At 38.1% G+C, this 7,445-nt stretch overlaps 1 pseudogene; it reads right to left on the bottom strand.

Moving 5' to 3' along the window:
• Positions 1-479: 479 nt before the first annotated feature.
• Positions 480-1,377, bottom strand: LOC141848347 (NAC domain-containing protein 68-like; annotated as a pseudogene).
• Positions 1,378-7,445: the final 6,068 nt, after the last annotated feature.

Here is a 7,445-nt window from a genome sequence, read left to right on the forward strand (position 1 = left end):
TGTATAGTGTGGATACTATTTGTATCGTTTAGATTTATATTGTATCATTTTAATATTTTGTATTGTTTGGATATTATTTTATAACATTATTTGATATGGATTGCATATATAATAGGTTTATGATATGTATTATAAATGTGGATTGTATATATATGATAGATTAGTGATATGAATTGTAAATATTGATTGTGAATATGATAGATTTGTTATATTGATTGTATGTAATAGAATTTTGATATATTTGTATGTAAATAAAATATAAAATAGAAAAATAGAGGATCCTAACAAAAAATTTTTAAAATTAAGGACGGAATTAACGACCGAATTAGGATTCGATCGCTAAATCAAATTATGATAAAATTATTTGCGATCATTGTTTGATCACTAAATAGGTTAAACGATCAATTAGCGATCAAAATTTTAATCGTTAAATGCGAGTATTTTTGTAATGATAGATCTTTGATCTATAGTTCTCTGCACTATCTTAAGCAATTCAGAATCAGAACGTTTGGAACATGAGACGGTTTGGTTTTGATTGGCACTGTACTCGCAAAGAATTGGAACAGGTGGTGCTCCGAAACTCATGCAAGAACTCTGCAAATCTTCCAGTTCCGAGTCCTTAAACCATCCGTTGTCTTCTTCCTTCGCACAACTCTTCTCGACCACTGGAAGCACAATGGGTGGAAGTTCCTGGCCTTCAAAGTCCGGCAGCGTAGCGTCGTTCTCCGCCTCGAATTCTGGCATCCGGTCCATAGAGTCCACGGCCGAAATCTCCTCCTCTGAGTGCGGCATCTTCTCCCAGGCATTCTTCTTGTTGTACAACCGGCAAAGAGCCCACGCATCCAACTCCATTCATCAACCGGTAAAGATCACTTGTTCGAACCAGGGTGTGGGTTTTTATACCTTGAGGCTTTCGTTGTTAGGGCAGCGATCCGCGTCGGCCAATCTGTACTCGTGCATGATCCAGTCGGTCTTGACGCCTCGCGGTGCCTTGCCTGAGTAAAAGACGAGAGCTTTCTTGATCCCAGCATCCGGTGGCACCCCTTCGAGGAGATCGGTTTGTCGGCGCCGGTGGCCTTCCAGTATCCCTTGCCAGAAGCCCGGTTCGGCCGCGAGCCGTTGGGGTACTTCCGATCGCGGGGGGTGAAGAAATACCACTCCCTCTCCCCGAACAAGGCCATCTCTGCATCAAATCGGTCAATGAATAAACAAAAAAAACACTCCATCTTTATCAGACGGATTCAAGGATTGAGTACCTGGTAATTCCCAGGCGTCGAACTTGTAGAGGTCCACCTCTGCGATGATGGGGACAGGGAGGCGCTGCGAGGCGACCTTGCGGCAGAGGTGGTGGAGGATGAGCTCGTCGTCGGTGAGGTGGAAGCGGGCTCCACCGCCATTTTTTGTCCCACCTCGTCAAACTCACCAAAACGGAGATTCCTCACTCTTATAAATACAGAGCTGGCGAGATCCCCTGCGCTCGCGAGGAAGCTTCCATTGTGCGTTTCGAGTCCGAGGACGTCTGGCGTATCCAAGGACGCCCATTTACGGAGGTAATCAGCGCTTCATTTTTTGCTTGTTCATGCATGTTTCTTTGCTGAATGAGATGCATGTTTCTGTGAATGACGAGGTTAGAATGCAAGAACCTTAACCGAAAGGGGATGATGATGCACAATGCATTCAACTTGGCGACGACGCGGTCGCATCGCTTCCATTAATGCGGTCGTCGCATCGCGTCCATTAATGCGGTCAGGCTGAGGATTGAGGATGGCGCCGGTGCGGTACAGTAAGAAGGCTGCACGCAGTGTAGGAATCTTTCTAGTCTTGCTGTCCGACGAGCTTTGTGAGCAGGGGTCTGTAAGTATGATCATGTAATAGGGATATCATTTTGTTTAATTTTTCGATGTCGCAGATTAAAATAATTTGCTTGGTTGAGACGAAATGTGACTAGGAATTTCAATTTTTAATAGCTATGAATAATTCTCACTTGAAGTTCTCCAACCGCCCATGTTGCCAATTGCCTAAAACCTAAGCATTCTACTCATTTATAAATTCTTCCAAGATGGCGTGACGGGTGCCAGTGGGAATAATTGTGAGTCTCTGCAACACACCACACGAGGAAAGCTACTCATGATATATATATCTACACACAATTTAAATTCCATAAAACAAAACAATATATAAAAGTCAGACTACTTAATATAATGATTACCTCATCTATTTGTTGTGTTGGACTTCTCTCTAAATAAGCATTAAACTTTTGGTTGTTTATTTTTCAATTTATGACTTTTGAATCATGAAGTTCGATTTCCACTTTGAACATGACTTTTCTCTATGATGTTACTTGTAGTGCTTGCCTACCATTTGATAAATTAATTTTAGTCATGTTAGTATTACCGTTTTATTGGATATGTTAAGAATATAGTTGAATTTATGGGTTAGATTTATGGTACAGAATCCAAATAAAAAAGATGAAGATATATATTGCAACGATTAAAGAAACTTTAGGTTTCATGTTTGACTGTTTGTTCTACTACGTAGCAAGCATTTGAAAGCAACACTTACGTGGATAAGCATTGAAATTTGTGGATACCGAAGTTTATGAATACTTCATTGTTAGAAGTTGACCAGCAAAAAATATTATGGACTAACATCAATTAATCCTTGTTCAACTCCGCTAATTAAGGAATTATTTGACTTCTCTATCTTCCTAAAACAATTAATTTAACTTAAATTAATTTGAATACCTTAAAAAAAATCAATACTCATTATATATATGCATCATTTATTTAATATTAGTAATTTTATATACAGTAGAGCTAAAAATTTGAGGTTCTATACAAATATTATTTGCTTCTAAAGTTAATGTAGTGTTTTAGATTTAATAGAAATGTGACATCGGGTAAATGTTGTTAATGTTAAAAAAAATGAATCTCATGCCAATGTTGGATTATTTACAGATTGTCTCATTAGTCTATTAAACTTGGTCCTATTCTCACAATCATTTATGCAAAAATTCACATTAATTATGATGACCTCTTTAGAAAAAAATGCAACATCGAGACTATCCATAAGTTTATCCGTATTATAATAATAAATCTAAAAATAATAATTTTTGGCACTAACAATCCTCTTTATTGTCTCGATCAAGGAGCCGAGTAATTATAGTGTTTAACTCTTTCTAATTAAGTTTCATTCAACTTACTATCAAATATTGTGGTGGTTAAAAAAATCTATTTAATCGTGATACAAAAGGTTAATATTGTTCGTTGTTAGCGTTTTATCCGTGTATTTATTATATGGTACGGTTGGAGGAAGTTGATTATTTTCCAATTGGATTTATATCGTATAGCAATTGTACGGTTTGGCAGGTTTATTTTCAATTAAGGGTGTATAAAATTTTTTATATTATATCATACTAGACCCGACCACGGGTCGGGTCCAGCTTGGACCTGGCCTGGACTCGGCCGGGTGAGCCTGGCTCGAGTTAACGGGCCGAACCGGAACCGGCTCGGTAGGATTTCGGGCTGGTTCTGATTCAAGCGGTTGTTAAATCGGCGGCTCGTCGGTTCAAAATTTTATTATTTTTTTTTGTTTTCTTGGTGGAATCGTCGGTTCCAACGGCTCCGAATCGCCGGTTCCAACGGCTTCGAATCACCGGTTAACTTGCGATTCGGAGCCGTTGGGTTTTTTTTTTTTTTTTTTTTTTTCAACGGCTAAGATCATTTGACCGTTTTTTGATCAATGACTATGATTTAGTGTCCGTTATGATCCAAATTCTATAAATAGGGAGTTTATTTCATCATTTTCACACACTTTCTCTACTCTCTAACTCTCATTCTCAATTTTGCAAGTTCGCATTCTCTAATCTATACGCGTTTCCGAGTTCCGACTCCATCTTTCGACTACAATGGAAGGAGGTCGCGGTGGAAGTTCTTCACATCGATCTCGGAGGGGAAAAGAAATAGCGCACGAGGACCCCAACATTCAATCCACCGATGATGAGACCGAGGCCCAACACCTTCCGACGTCCGAAACACAAGGAAGTATTGATGCAATTACTTCTAAGGTTCGGGAACATCTTCTAAAATCTTCTATTTTCACTAAACATTTTGAGAAGGTCACTCTTCCATCGGAAGAAATGCGTGCAAAATGCAAGCATTGCAATGCTTCCTACAAATTCCAAGCCGGCGGCGGCTATGGATCGTTAAAACGACATGTAGAAACGAAGCACCCGACAGAATATGGACTCGACTGTTCTCAAACACAATTATCTAGATTTTCTAGCGGTAGTAGTACTGATTCTGGTTTATTTTTATATTCTGATAATAAATTAAGAGAGTCATTAGCTAAATTTGTTTCCGTAGAACATCTTTCTTTTAGTTTTGGATCTAAATGCACATTTGAAGATTTTTGTAAAGAATCTCTTAATCCATGTGCTAAACGTGTTCCTAGGACTACACTTACTCGTACAATTAAAAAATTAGTAAAACAAGGAAAAAAGAATTTAATTGATGAATTTAGTAAATTAAATAATAAAGTTTCTTTATGTGCCGATATTTGGAGTGATCATTGGCAAACTCATTCTTATATGGGTGTGACTTGTCATTGGATTGATAGCTCTTGGATCCTCCAAAAAAGGTTAATAGCTTATAGAGTTTTTGATGAATCACATACTGCCCATAACATTGCACAATTATTATGTTTAATTTTAGAAGAATATGGATTAACTCATAAAATATTTTCAATATCATTAGATAATGCTAGTTCTAATACCGCTTCTATAGATGAATTAAAATTTATTTGCCAACCTGTTATTGGTGGTTTATTTTTTCATATTCGTTGTGTATGCCATGTTTTAAATTTATGTGTTCAAGATGGATTAAGACTTTTAGAAAATTATATTAAACCAATTAGAATCGCAATTTCATATTTATGGTCTCATCCATACCTAACATATCAACTATTACAAGATTCATTTCAATATAAAGATTTATTATGTTTATTTTTTTTTGCAGAAAATAGTAATACTAATATATATTTATTTTCACAATAATGGCACATTAGAAGCCTGCTCATGTAGCTCAAACTAACAAAATAATTCATCTAGTTTTACCGTAGATAAGTCCCTTGATATTTTATAAACATCCACCATTGATGCCCATAGAGTAGTTCGGGGGAAAGCTTGTAGCACATACCTTACTAGATCTCGGCTTTCATTCTTTTCACCAATGACATGGAGACCATTTACAATCTCCTTGAACCATCCGTGCATTTGACTCACATTTTCGTTGGTCCTCATTGAGAATGATTAAAGTTGATCCACCAATAAGTCTCTTTTGGCACGCCTTATTTCGCTTGAACCCTCATTGAGTTCAATGAGCTTTTCCCAGAGTTCTTTGGGAGAGTTGAATGGACCAACTTTGCTCAATTATTCTTTGGAGAGTCCGCATTGCAAGGTTGTTGTGGCTTTCACATTGGCTTGCGCCTTTTTACATATATCCTTTATCTAATCCGATGTAGGAAGGGGTTTTCCAGAAGCATTCTTTGGCTTTTTGAATCCATCTATGATGCTAAACCAGTTATCAATATCATTCATTAAATAATACTCCATCCTACCTCTCTAATATACGAAGTCGTTGTCATCGAAGTAGGGTGGTCGTGCGGTGCTGTATCCCTCTTAAAATGTCATTAAATTCTTTTGGTTGAATGTTACTTCGCGCGAAAGGGATCAGACTCTGATACCACTTGTTGGGATCGTCGCTAGAGGGGGGTGAATAGCGTCTTTCTATTTTTCTCTACGAGTTTGTGAAGGGAGTCGCTCGGAAACCGTTCCGTTGATTTCCCTTGTACAAAAATTTTTCGTACAAAGGATGAAACATTCCAAGAGGCCCCGCGGATCGCTGGCTTCTTGCGTTTGTTTTCAGGTTCCATACAAAGGTAAATACAACTAAAAGAATTGCAGCGGAAAGAAATTTTAGTTATACCTTTCACCTTAGAATTGTGTGGATGAAGTTTGTACCCGAAGACCTCTTGATCTTCTGCTGTATTCCTCTCCTCTTCTCGAACGTTGTGTGGGCAACGATCCTTTGAGAATTTCTCCACCAGAATTCTGCTCTCCGATGGCTAGCAAACTTTCCTTCCTTCTCCTTTGTGAGAAGAGAAGAGGAAAAGGAGGTTGGCTGCCGAGAGTCTCGGCCACCAAAGGATTACTTCGTGTCTCAAAACCCTTTGTAAGCCTCCTCTTTTATAGCCTAGCCATCCCATAAATATGGTATGATTGGAATCAATCCGATCGGAGAATTTGATATGATTTCGGAAGTTACAAATTCGAACCCAGAGGTTTAATCGATCAAGGAATCGATTAAATCTCGTAACTTTTTTCTCATTAAGCTTGGTAATCGATCAGGTGATCGATTACCAGCATGGTAATCGATCCAGTGATCGATTACCAGACGATCTCCCACGGAACTTGGTAATCGATCAACTGATCGATTACCAAGGTGTGTAATCGATCAGCTGATCGATTACACTGCTTTGTATGTGTTCGAATGCCTGGTTTCTTCACGAATTCTTCCAAAACAGAGTTGAGGATTTCTAGAGGCTACAGCAGTGACCTAGAGGAGGAATTGGTTTTGGTCTCTCGATGGGCTTAATGTCACAACCCGGGAGATAGCCATCCGAAAAAATTTCGGCAGCACCTCCCCAGTATCACTGACAATTCCCTTTATACACACATATATAAAGGCTCACACGGCCTATACATACTACAAAATATAGATTTAAAAAAGTAATGAAAATAAAAGTGACCCACACGGCCACATACACATCCTACACAATGCATAAGAATGGAATTCTAATTCTACACAGCCAATAAGAAATAAACTCGTAAAGTAACGACAAATCCAAAGTTTCGTAAGCAGAAACATAACAAGAACAAGTATGTAATCAAAATAGGAAATAGACTATAGTTTCGAAAATACCGAAATGAAATAATAAAGTCTGATACGATAAGAAGTAAACCAACGATACAAATATACCACACATGCTACAAACACATCCCACACAAACACATAAAGTCCTCGTCGTGAGATGACATCGCTGGCAGATCTCTGGCATCCTCTATAAGCTCCTACCTGATATCTGGGAAGACAGAAAAATTCCAGGGTCCAAAAGATGTGAGTACAAATACTCAGTGGGTAATATAGAACGACAGTGCATGAATAAAAGAAACAGCAAAAGAATAGGTACATACCAAAGGTCAACAAGGTATCAAGAATATCTCTGCAAATAATAATAACTAACATGGATCTCATGTAATGCACCATATGAATGACATGTCAAGCATAGTGCTACAATCAAGAATCATACAAGTAGACAATTAAAATGCAGTATCAATACAGTCCAAAACATATATATCATGCACATGATTTGCATATGCATGATGC

The sequence above is a fragment of the Curcuma longa genome, chromosome 17 (assembly GCF_044706935.1).
Source record: "Curcuma longa cultivar G26 ecotype Majalengka, Jawa Barat chromosome 17, ITB_CL_G26_1.1, whole genome shotgun sequence".
Taxonomy (NCBI): domain Eukaryota; kingdom Viridiplantae; phylum Streptophyta; class Magnoliopsida; order Zingiberales; family Zingiberaceae; genus Curcuma; species Curcuma longa.